The 12,640-nt window shown below is 36.4% G+C and overlaps 1 pseudogene; it reads left to right on the top strand.

Annotated features, from left to right (window-relative positions):
- Positions 1 to 11,991: 11,991 nt before the first annotated feature.
- On the top strand, positions 11,992 to 12,541 carry LOC138145664 (large ribosomal subunit protein uL16-like; annotated as a pseudogene).
- The last annotated feature ends 99 nt before the right edge of the window (positions 12,542 to 12,640 follow it).

Here is a 12,640-nt window from a genome sequence, read left to right as displayed (position 1 = left end):
CAAGGAAGAAAGACATGACCTAGACCCAGACATAAAAAGGAAGAGGAGAGAAGGCTCTATTACTTTTGGGAAAACACAAAACTCTTTTACTGATTATAAGCTTCACATGGAAGAAAAAGTTCATCTTTTCACTAGCAACATTTTACAGTGTTGTTATAAAGTCACAAGACGTGAAATATCTCTCCCTCTAAATAAAGATGAGTAGCATGGTGGTTGAGTGAAGATGGTGGAGTAAAAGTACAAGCCTGGCACGGGCTCTAGCTCCACCCACTTCCAATACCTGTAAAAAAATTACTCTAAACAAATTTTAAAGGTACAGAATGCACAAAATGACAGAGAAACAAATCTCTCACTGAAGGCAGCCTGGAAAGCCAATAGGAATGGTCTATCACAGCTTGCTGGGAGCCAAACACAGTCCCCTGTGAACCACAATTCTTGCCCCAGGACAACCCATACCGGTCAGAGCAGACTTCATGAGAGTGAATCACCAGCAGTTGTGGCATTTTCCAGATTTCTAAACCCAAAAACTCCAAAAAACAAGTAAAAGGTCAGTTAGGAGCTCTGTGGAAGAGAGGGTCTGAAGAGCATGGTCCAGCCCCTGTCCCTGGAACAAGAAGTGGCAGAGGTGCTGTGGCCCCAGCTGGTGCCATGTGGCTGCTGCCAGATCTCCTGGCCTGCAGATCACAAGGGGAACAAGTGACCATTCAGAGGGTAATTGCTCTTGCTTTATCCTACTTGAATCTGATCATGGTTTTGGGTAGTGGTCCTGGGGTGTATTGCCAGTGTGCCAGAGCTTGTGGGGATTTCAGAGAGGGCACCCAACTAATAGTTCTGGTAGGTGCAAAAGCCCCAGAAATTTACGGCAAAGCTCTCTCCATTCTGGGAACAGAGTTCTACCATGGCAAAGAGCTCAAAAGTCAAGTAATTGGCAAGATAAGCAAGCAGTGGAAGTGCAATCAGACCATACAATCCTTTTTGAGGGACAAAAAGGATCAAAGCATGGAACCGAAAGAAGACAATGAAGTCATAAATCCTGAATCAAAAGCTTCCATGAAAAATATGAACTTGTCACAGGCCATGGAGGAGCTCAAAAAGGATTTTGAAAATCAAGCAAGAGAAGTGGAGGAAAAATTGGGAAGAGAAATGAGAATTATGCAAGAAAATCATGAAAAGGGAGTCAACAGCCTGCTAAAGGAGACTCCAAAAGGATACTGAATAAAATAACACCTTAAAAAATAGGCTAACTCAAGTGGCAAAAGAGGCCCAAAAAGCCAATGAGGAGAAAGAATGATTTAAAAAGCCAAATTGCCCAGATGGAAAAGGAATTTCAAAAATTTTCAAAAACTTGCGGAAGAGAATAATTCCTTCAAAACTAGATTGGAGAAATTGGAAGCTAATGACTTTATGAGAAATCAAGATACTATAAAACAGATCCAAACAAATGAAAAAAAAAAATAGAATGCAATGTGCAATATCTCATTGGAAAAAGAACTAACCTGGAACATAGATCCAGGAGAGATAATTTTAAAATTATTAGACTACTTGAAAGCCATGATAAAAAAAAGAGCCTAGAAACCATCTTTCAAGAAATTATCAAGCAAAATTGCCTTGATATGCTAGAACCAGAGCAAAAAATAAAAATGGAAATAATTCACCAATCACTTCTTGAAAAAGAGCCCAAAAAGAAAACTCCTAGGAATATTGTAGCCTAATTCCAGAGTTCCCAGGTCAAGGAGAAAATAATGCAAGCAGTCAGGAAGAAACAACTTGAGTATTGTAGAAAGACAATAACAATAACATAAGGCCTAGCAGCTTCCACTTTAAGGGATCAAAGGTCTTGGGATATGATACTCTGGAGGTCAAAGGGGCTAAGATAAAAACCAAGAATCACCTACCCAGCAAAACTGAGTATAATGCTTCAGGGGAAAATGTGGTCATTCAATGAAATAGAGGACTTTCAAGTATTCTTGATGAAAAAACAGAGCTGAACTGAACATTTGACTTTCAATTACAAGAAGCAAGAGAAGCATGAGAAGGTAAACAGGAAAAAGAAATCATAAGGAATTTATTAAAGTTGCGCCATTTACATTCCTACATGGAAAAATAATAATTGTATCTCATGAGACTTTTACTAATATGAGGAAAGCTGAAGGGAATAGAAATACATATATATATATATATGTATATATACATATATATGTATATATGCTTATATAGGTATGTGGGCATATGAATACATATGTGAATGTGTGTATATATGTGTAAAAATAAGTGATGAGAGAGGAATATATTGGGAGGAGAAAGGGAGAGATAATTTAGGAAAAAATTATCTCATATATAAGAACACTGTTACAATGGAGAGGAAGAGCAGGAAGGTGAAAGGGAGTGGGTAAATTTTATTCTCACTGGATATGGCTTAAGGAGGGAATAACGTTCACATTCACTTGGGTATCTCTTTTTTTTTTCCTTTTTGGAGGGCAACTGGGATTAAGTGACTTGCCCAAGGTCACACAGCTAGTATTTTTTGTGTTAAGTGTTTGAGGCTGCATTTGAACTCAGGTTGTCCTGGCTCCAGGGCCGGTGCTCTGTTCACTGCATCACCTAGTCACCCCCTCACTTGGGTATCTTACCCTACAAGAAAGCATGAGGGAAGGAGATAAGAGGGGGGATGATAGAAGGAACGGTAGATTGGGGGAGAGGGAAATTAGAAACAAAAAGTTTTGAAAAGGGACAGGGTCGAAGTAGAAAACAGAAGAACCTGGGGGTGGGATGTGATTGAGGGAAATATAGTTAGTCTTTCACAATATGACTACTATGGAAATGTTTTGCATAACTGCATGTGTACAACATATGTCGAATTGCTTGTCTTCCCTGTGGGGTGGGTGAGAAGGGAAGAAGGAAAAGGATCTGCAACTCAAAGTTTCAAAAATAAATGTTTAAAAAATTGTTTTTCACAGGGTAAAGTAAAAGGCTGGAGTAAAATATGTCATGCCTCAGCTAAAGTAAAAAAACCAGGGATGGCAATCTTTATCTCAGATAAATCTTTATCTCAGAGAAAAGCAAAAATTGACCTAATTAAAAGAGATAATGAAGGAAACTATATCCTGATAAAAGGCACCATCGAGAATGAAGCAATATCACTACTTAACATATATGCACCAAGTGGTATATCATCCAAATTCCTAGAGGAGAAGGTAAAGAAATTAGAGGAAGAAATAGATAGTAAAACTATACTAGTGGGAGACCTTAATCTCCCCATCTCTGAACTTGATAAATCTAACCGCAAAATAAACAAGAAAGGAGTTAAGGAGGTGAACAGGATTTTGGAGGGGATAGGTATGATAGACCTCTGGAGAAAACTGAATGGGTATAAAAAGAATATACTTTCTTCTCAGCAGTTCATGGCACATACTCAAAAATTGACCAGATTCTAGGGCATAAAATCCTCACTATTCTATGAAGTAGGGAAGAAATATTACATGCATCCTCCTCAAATCATGATGCAATAAAAATTATATGCAATAAAGGGCCATGGAAAGACACACTAAAAACTAATTGGAAATTAAGCAACTTAATCCTAAAGAATGAGTGGGTCAAACAAGAAATTATAGAAACAATCAGTAATTTCATTCAAGAGAATGATATTAATGAGACAACATACCAAAATCTGTGGGGTACATTAAAGGCAGTTCTTAGGGGAAGTTTTATATCCCTGAGTGCATACATGATTAAATTAGAGAAAAGGGAGCTCAACAAATTGGGCATGCAATTAAAAAACCTAGAAAAAGAACAAATACAAAACCCCCAATTAAATACTAAATTAGAAATATTGAAAACAAAAGGAGGGATTAATAAAAGTTAAATTAAGAAAACTATTGAATTAATAAATAAAACTAAGAGGTGGTTTTAAGAAAAAAACAACAAAACTGATAGACCCTTAGTCAATATGATTTAAAAAAAGAAAGAAGAAAACTTGTAATGGACACCGAGATCAAACAGGACAGCTAGGCCAATTATAATTTGATAGGAATGTTTATTAACTAGCTGGGACTGCCTCTCAGACCGAAAGACAGCCTCGAGCTTTCTGGTAGACATAATTTTATAGACAATGGGATTGCTAGTAACAAAGTATCAGCATTGTGTTCATTCAAGCAAAACTTTCTCAGTATTATTCTATTAAGAAAAAAGTCATTCCCAGTATTATTTGGGTTCAAGCAAAACATTCTCAACATTATTCTATTAAGAAAAATCATTAATATTGTTTTTACTGAAGCAAAGCGAAGCCATAGTCACTTAACAAAACTTTGAATACAAATATAAACAGATCTGAATCCGTGGGAATCTGTGTCATGTTTTAGCAACACAGGTGAAATATTTCTTTACTATTGGAGCCTATTAGGTGGTTTCCAAAGAACCTAGTAGGGGTCCCCTCTAGCATAACGGGGCTCTAATGTATAATTTCTGGCAGGTACTTCAAACTAAATTATGAGTATCAAAAATGCAAAGGGGAAATCTACCTCCAATGAAGAAAAAATAAAAACAATAATTAGGAATTATTTTTCCCAATTGGAGGCACAAAAATTTGACAATTTTAGGGAAATGGATGAATATTTACAAAAATACAAGTTGCCCAGATTAACTGAAGAGGAAGTAAATTACTTGAATAACCCCATCTCAGAAAAAGAAATTGAAGAAGCCATCAGTCAACTCCCTAGTAAAAAATCTCCAGGGCCAGACGGATTTACTAGTGAATTCCATCAAATATTTAAAGAACAATTGATTCCAATAATCTACAAACTATTTGGGAAATTTAGTGAAGAAGGAGTCCTACCAAATTCTTTTTATGACACAAATATGGTACTGATACCTAAATCAGGAAGAGATAAAATAGAGAAAGAAAATTATAGACCAATCTCCCTCATGAATATAAATGCAAAAATTCTAAATAAAATACTAGCAAAAAGACTACAGCAACTTATCTCAAGAATAATACATTTTGATCAGGTAGGATTTATTTGAGCAATGCAAGGATGGTAAAATATTAGGAAAACCATCAGTATAATTGATCATATCAACAACAAAACTAGCAGAAACCACATGATCATTTCCATAGATGCAGAAAAGGCTTATGAAAAAATACAACATCCATTCCTTTTAAAAACATTAGAAAGTGTAGGAATAAATGGATCCTTCCTTAAAATAATAGGTAGCATCTATTTAAAGCCATCAGAAAATATTATATGTAATGGTGAGAAGCTAGAAGCACTTCCCATAAGATCAGGAGTGAAACAAGTGTGTCCACTATCGCCCCTCTTATTCAGTCTACTCCTAGAAATGTTAGCAGTAGCAATTAGAAAAGAAAAATAAATCAAAGGAATCAAATTAGGCAAACAAAAGACCAAGCTATCATTCTTTGCAGATGATATGATGATATACTTAGAGAATCCTAGAGAATCAAGTAAAAATCTGCTTGAGACAATAAATAAATTTGGCAAAGTTGCAGGATATAAAATAAACACACATAAATTCTAAACATTCCTATATATTTCCAATGAAATTCAACAGCAAGAGATAGAAAGAGAAATCCCATTTAAAGTTACTGTAGACATTATAAAATATTTGGGAATCTATCTGCCAAAACAAACCAAGGACCTATATGACCACAACTACAAAACACTTTTCACACAAATAAAGTCAGATCTAACTAATTGGAAAAATATCAATTTCTCATGGCTGGGTCAAGCTAATATAATAAAAATGTCAATTTTACCTAACATAAATTATATATTTAGTGTCATACCAATTAATTTACCAAAAAACTACTTTATAGAGCTAGAAAAAAATAGTAACAAAATTCATTTGGAAGAATAACAGTCCAGAATATCAAGGGAATTAATGAAAAGAAATGCTAGGGAAGGTGGACTAGCTATACCAGATTTCAATCAGTATTATAAAGAAGCAGTCATCAAAACTACTTGGTACTGGCTGAGGAATAGAGGAGTGGATCAATGGAATAGATTAGGCACACAAGATTCAGAAGACAATGACTATAGTATTGTATTGTTTGATAAACTCCCACACTCTGGTTTTGGGGATAAGAACTCACTATTTGACAAAAACTGCTGGGAAAACTGGAATGTAGTATGGCAGAAATTGGGCATAGACCATTACCTAACACCGTATACCCAAATTAAGTCTAAATGGGTGCATGATCTAAGTATAAAGGTTGATACTGTAAGCAGTCTCATAAAACAAGGAATAGTTTATCTGTCACACTTGTGGAGAGGGAAAGACTTTATGACTAAACAAGAATTAGAGAACATTATAAAATGTAATATGGAGAATTTTGGTTACATGCAATTGAAATACTTCTGTACAAAGCCAATGTAACCAAGATTAAGAAGGAGGTGGGAAATTGGGAAAGAATCTTTACAACCAATGTCTCTGACAAAGGACTCATTTCTAAAATATACAGAGAATTGAATCAAATCTATAAGAATACAAGTCATTCCCCAATTGATAAATGGTCAAAGTATATGAGCAGGCAATTTTCAGAGAAAGAAATTAAAGATATCTTATAAGCACATGAAGAAATGCTCTAAATCACTATTGATTAGAGAAATGCAAATCAAAACAATTCTGAGGTACCACATATCACCAGTCAGATTGGCTAAGATGACAAAACAGGAAAATGAGAAATGCTGGAGAGGTTGTGGGCAAATTGGAACACTAATGCATTGCTGGTGGACTTGTGAACTGATCCAACCTTTCTGGAGAGCAATCTGGAATTATGCCCAAAGAGCTATAAATACTTTCATATCCTTTTACCCAGAAATACCACTCCTAGGTTTATATCCCAAAGAGATAATAGAAGTGGGAGGAAGACCCATATGTACAAAAAATGTTTATAGCAGCTCTTTTTGTGGTGGCAAAGAATTTGAAATTAATGGGGTGCCCATCAATTGGGGAATGGCTGAACAAGTTGTGGTATATACATGTTATGGAATACTATTGTGCTATAAGAAACAAGGAGCAGACGGTCTTCATATTTAGCTGGAGAGGCTTATACAAACTGATGTTGAATGAGAAGAGTAAAACCAGGAGAAATTTGTACACAATTACAGACACAACATATGTGTGATGACCAACTCTGATAGACTAGACTCTTCTCAACAATGCAGTGATATAAGTCAATCCCAAAAGACTCATGATGGAGAGAAATATGTTCATCCAGAGAAAGATCTAGAAAGAACTGAGTTTATATCCAGGTGGAAGCAAAATACCTGATCTTTTTCCTTCTCTTATTTGGTTTTATATCTTCTTTACCATTTTTCATTCCATCTGATACAATCTGACTTTATAACCTGACTAATGTATAATGTGAAAGTATTTACAGATTCTATACTTGACTATATGCCTCCATGGTGGAGGGGGGGGGAAGGGGACAAAATGTGAAACTCAAGGAATTGTGGAATTGAATCCTATAAACTAAAAGGAAACAAACAAATTAATTTAAAAAAAACCCAAAATTTAAGTTTAAAATAATTGTTTTTTACATGAAACTGGGAAATAAGGTATACAGGCCCTGGGGTACACAAATCCATCTTGTCCTACTAGAAAGTTGCTGGGAAGCGGGGGGAATTGGGCGAGGATATAAGAGAGAACAGATTGGGGGAAGGAGTATTAAGTATGCTTGCTATTTTGGGGTGGGGTAGGGGAAAGATGAGGAGAAAAATTTTAACTCAAAATCTTGTGGAAATGAATTTTGCAAATTAAAAATAAATTAATTAATTTTTAAAAAAGAGGAAAGGAAAGGAGAGAAGCAAAGAGAAGCAAAGCGAAGCGAAGAGAAGAGAAAAGAAGAGAGGAGAGGAGAGGAGAGGAGAGGAGAGGAAAGGAGAAAAGAGGAGAAGAAATTAAATGAAATGAAAGAACCATGGAGTCTAAATGCAGATAAAAGCTTATTATTTGACATTTTGGGGGTTTTTTTCTTACTGATGGTTTTTCCCTTTTCTTCTGATTCTTCTTTCAAAACATGACTAACATGGAAATATGTTTGACATGATTGTGCCTGTATGTGTACATGTATGTGTATGAGATAGAGTTTTAACATAGAATATTGTATTACTTGCTGTCTTGCAGATGGGGGAGTGGAAGGACAGAAATTTGAAACTCAAAATTTTACAAAAATGAATTTTGAATACTATCCTGACATATAATTGGAAAAGAAAAGAAAATATTATCAAATTTAAAAAAAATTGTGCCATCTCAGACATTTACTAAATGTTTGAATATGGGCAAGTCACTTAGCATCTCTCAGTCTCAATTTCCTCATCTATAAAATAGAGATAGTGATAGTAAACACCTATGTCACAGTGTTTTTGTGTCAAATGAGATAATGTGTATAGCATGCATATACAATATTAATAAAGATAATATAATGTAAAATATGTAAAATAATATATGTGTATATGTTATGCAAAATTTGAAATGTTTATGACTACTGCTACTGATAATAATAAGGCTTGTTTAATTATTTTCTTTGAGAGTATGGCATTTTGAAATCTGTATCTAGCACAGCATCTAGATATGTAATAAACGTTAGCTGAATTGAAGATGAGTAACACAGAGGGAAATGGGGAAGCACATGGTAGATGTGACTATACTACAACATATCTCAAATACGGAAGTTAAAAGAAGAATGAGGTAAAGATAATTATCAAGTAATTTTTTAACAGAAAGAGAACATTTTCTGGTCACATGATGAGGCAAGGTATGAGAGGTAGGCAACCAGCATAACTTCCTGGTGTCCTCATTACAAGTAAAGAGAAAGGAAGGTCCTCTACAAGTTAGGCCTACTCTTTGAGGGGAACTTTTCAGAGAACATCAACAAAAGCCACACAGTATAGGCAAGCATGGATGGGGTTGCACTCTACACTATTGGAGGCAAGTCCCAAAATAATGAAACCACAGACTCATTTGCGGATTTGAGTATTCCTGAGATATTCCCATGCTATATTAAATAAAGATTTTTACCAAGACCAGAGCAGCCCTGGCTGTATGTAATGGGGCCAACCTAGGAAAAAAAGTATGATGGATTTGGCTTTCTGATTTTGGGATTCAACTTGCTGGTGTTTGAATAAATGTTTTGATTTTGTCTTCCATGTGGAGAGTCTGCTCTATTTTGCAATTCAGAATCACACCAGCCTATTCATAGCCTCTATAGGTTCTGTGAATATTGTGTTGGTGCTACAGGTGAACAGGGAGTAATAATAACTGCCTGTATCTTTAATTATTTGAAAAAATTTAACCTTACTTGGGAAGCAGTCAAGGTATTGTTCTGAAGGCAATTCTAAGCATAGGAGACAACCTATGCAAAGACATAGAGGTAGGGCATATAAAACTCTGTAGGTGGGGATAATAAGTAGGAGAGTTTTAAACACAAAGTGTTCAATGATGTGAGAGGAGGGCAATGTAAAATGCTAGGAAAGAAAGGTTGGGGCCAGACTATGAAATCCTTGAAGTGAGAAGAAGTGAGAAGAAAGTGAGAAACCTTGAAGTGAGAAGAAAGGATTCTGTGAAGAAGAAAGTAAGAAGGAGCAGGAGGAAGAACAGGAGGAGGAGGAGGAGGAGGAGGAGGAGGAGGAGAGTTCCTAGAAAAATAACAGTGTCCTTGACACTTCGGGATATTAGGTAGAAGGGTGGGTCTCAAAGAAAATATAATGAGTCAGTTGAGTGATTCTGTAGATAAAGGACTAGGAATCCAAAGACAGAAAGAACTGGGTTCAAATCTATTATAAGAATGTATATTAATGTGTGTGACCCTGGGTAAGAGACTCTTGAGACTCTTGACCTCTCTGTCTACCTCAGCTTCCCCTTCTCTAAAGTGAAAGTAATAATGGCACCTATGTGACAAGGTTGATGTGAGGATAAAACGACACAATATTTATAAAATATTTTTCAAACCTTAAAGTGATATGTAAATGCTAGCTATTTTTCTTGTAAGTTCTATTTTGGAAGTGTTGAATTTTAAATATCCATGGAACATCCAGTAGGAGGTGTTTAGAAGTTATTTGGTGATGCTAGATTGCAGCTCAGGAGAGAAGAAGGCTTAGATATGTACATTTGGGAATTGTCTTATGTAGGTAGTAACTGAACCCATGTTTTGAATCACACCTACACTACCAGATGTATGACAATATAAAATTCACATAACTCTGAGACCAATTTCTTCTTTTTAAAATGGAAGTAATGACTTTTAAACTTATTTCATAGGGTCATAGAGCAATATAAAATGCAAATTAATTTTCCCAATGTGTCAGCAGGTGTTCTCTGTTAATAGAACCTCAAATAGCACTACTCATAGAACTTCAGATCTAAGATTCTTCTTCAATCACTCCTGAACAAGTAACCAAGCATTTGAAAAGGAAATGGCAATCTCAAGCTATTCAGTCCATGTTATGACAAAAATCCCTGGCATTTATTTAATACTTTATGGTTTGCAAAGCACTTTACAGGTTAACTCATTTTGTCCTCATAGCAATCCACTGAGAAAGGTGCTATTATCATCCCTATTTCATAGATGAAGGAAATGACAGAGGTTAAGTGACTTCTCTAGAGTCTCAAAGCTAGTAAATTTCTCAGGTAGTATTCAATCTCAGGTATACCTGACACCAAGTCCTCCAGGCAATCCACTGAGCCCCCTAACCACCCAGATGAACCTATGAAATAAATATCCCTCCATTTAATAGAAATAGGAGCTATGGGGGGGTAATGCATACATTATTAAAACTGTTTCAGGCTTGGAGAAGTTTCAGAGTATGATCGGTCACTCTTGCCTCTTGGCTCCTGAATATCCCACAAGGAGTCATGTCACTTGGGAAAGTCAAATGTCATTGGCTATGAAGATAATGTAAATCAATAGGTAATCTCCTTTGGATGAGAATAAACTGAGTGAAATTCAACTAAGAACACTTAACTAGTAGCAAAAAACAACCAAAAAAATACCTAAAGGAAATTTAAGAGAGCAATTACTCAGACTTCTTAGTTCTCATGGTGACTCAGCTTGATGCTTTCATAGGAGCAGCCAGCATCTCTCTCCATTTATTGGAGTTAAATTGCTTCCTCTTCATGTGGCAGTTTTCAGTTGGCAAAGGCCGCCAGCTCCGCGCTAATTTATTTGTTCAAGTCAGTAGCACTCAGCTCCCTACAGAGGTTACAAAATTAAAAATTGTCACTTCCCATAACTGCCTGACCTTTTCAATTGGAAAAGTTCAGAGCTTGGCCCACTGGGGCCAAGAGGTAATTCTGCCAGGAGCAGCCGTTGTCCTCAAAGAGTCAATGTAAATATTTCAACAGGTAAATAATCAGTCAAAGAGCTTGGGCAAAATATCACTCACATGAAACGAAATGAACAAGCCAAAGCAAGATGACAAGATGTCATACATAGGGCAAATTAAAGAGAAGAGAAGACTCTTTTCATAAATATAAAGGCACACTGGGCTCCCACCAAGAGTGATTTAGGAAGGAAAATAAATTGATTTAGAGTGGATTGTGATTTTGAAAATGAAATAATAAGGAAAACACACACATACTGAAAAATGCCTTTTTTGGGGCAATTTCATTATAAAATTACATGGCAGTACATTGTGGTTGTTGTTTTTTTTTTAGTTGTGCAGCAATTAAAAAAAGTTTTCTAGAATATTCATAAGTGGTTGGGGAAGTGGGGGCATCTCAAAGGAAATACAGAAGGGAAATTTGCAAATCTCCTTTAGCTGCAGTAAAAAGTAAATAAAGAATGGGAATTGGTTATTTAATCCTTTAAGATCTATTGACAAATTATAGTTAATTAAGGAAGCTTAAGGCTATACCTTTTCTTTCTCTGCGGTGAGATACAGTCCTTGCTGGCACTGGCCATAGGCCGTAATCCCGGACCCTTTTATAGGTACTGTGAAAATAAGCCATACTGGAAGTTCCCAGGGGAGGCCTGATGCCAAGATCAGAATCTTTGATCTTGTTAGATAGAAAGCGAAAGTGGATGAATTTCCATTGTGTGGCCACATGGTGTCAGATGAATATGAACAGCTGTCATCCGAAGCCTTAGAGGCAGCTCAAATCTGTGCCAACAAGTACGTGGTGAAGGGTTGTGGCAAAGGAGGGCTTTCATATTCGTGTGCGGCTATGTCCTTTTCATGTCATCCGCATCAATAAGATGTTGTCATGTGCTGGGGCTTATAGGCTCCGTACTGGCAATCAGGGAGCCTTTGGGAAGCCCCGGGGCACTGTAGCCCGTGTGCACATTGGCCAAGTCATTATGTCGATTCGAACCAAAGTCCAGAATAAAGAACATGTGATTGAAGCTTTGCATAGAGCCAAGTTCAAGTTCAATATCCACATCTCCAAGAAATGGTGTTTCACCAAGTTCAATGTTGATGAGTTTGAGGATATGATAGCTGAGAAGGGACTCATTCCTGATGGCTGTGGAGTTAAGTACATCCCCAGCCGCGTCTCCTTGGACAAATGGTGGGCACTATGCTCCTGAGGGGTGTGTGCTGAGACATCTACCTTTTGGCAGGCATAAATAAACTCAATACAGAGAGAGAGAGAGAGAGAGAGAGAGAGAGAGAGAGAGAGAGAGAGA

This window comes from Petaurus breviceps, unplaced genomic scaffold (genome assembly GCF_028583685.1).
Source record: "Petaurus breviceps papuanus isolate PSGF00001 unplaced genomic scaffold, PetGlider_PUasm1.0 90743, whole genome shotgun sequence".
NCBI lineage: Eukaryota > Metazoa > Chordata > Mammalia > Diprotodontia > Petauridae > Petaurus > Petaurus breviceps.
Note: the sequence above shows the minus strand (reverse complement) of the source record. Positions and strands in the feature narration are given on the sequence as shown.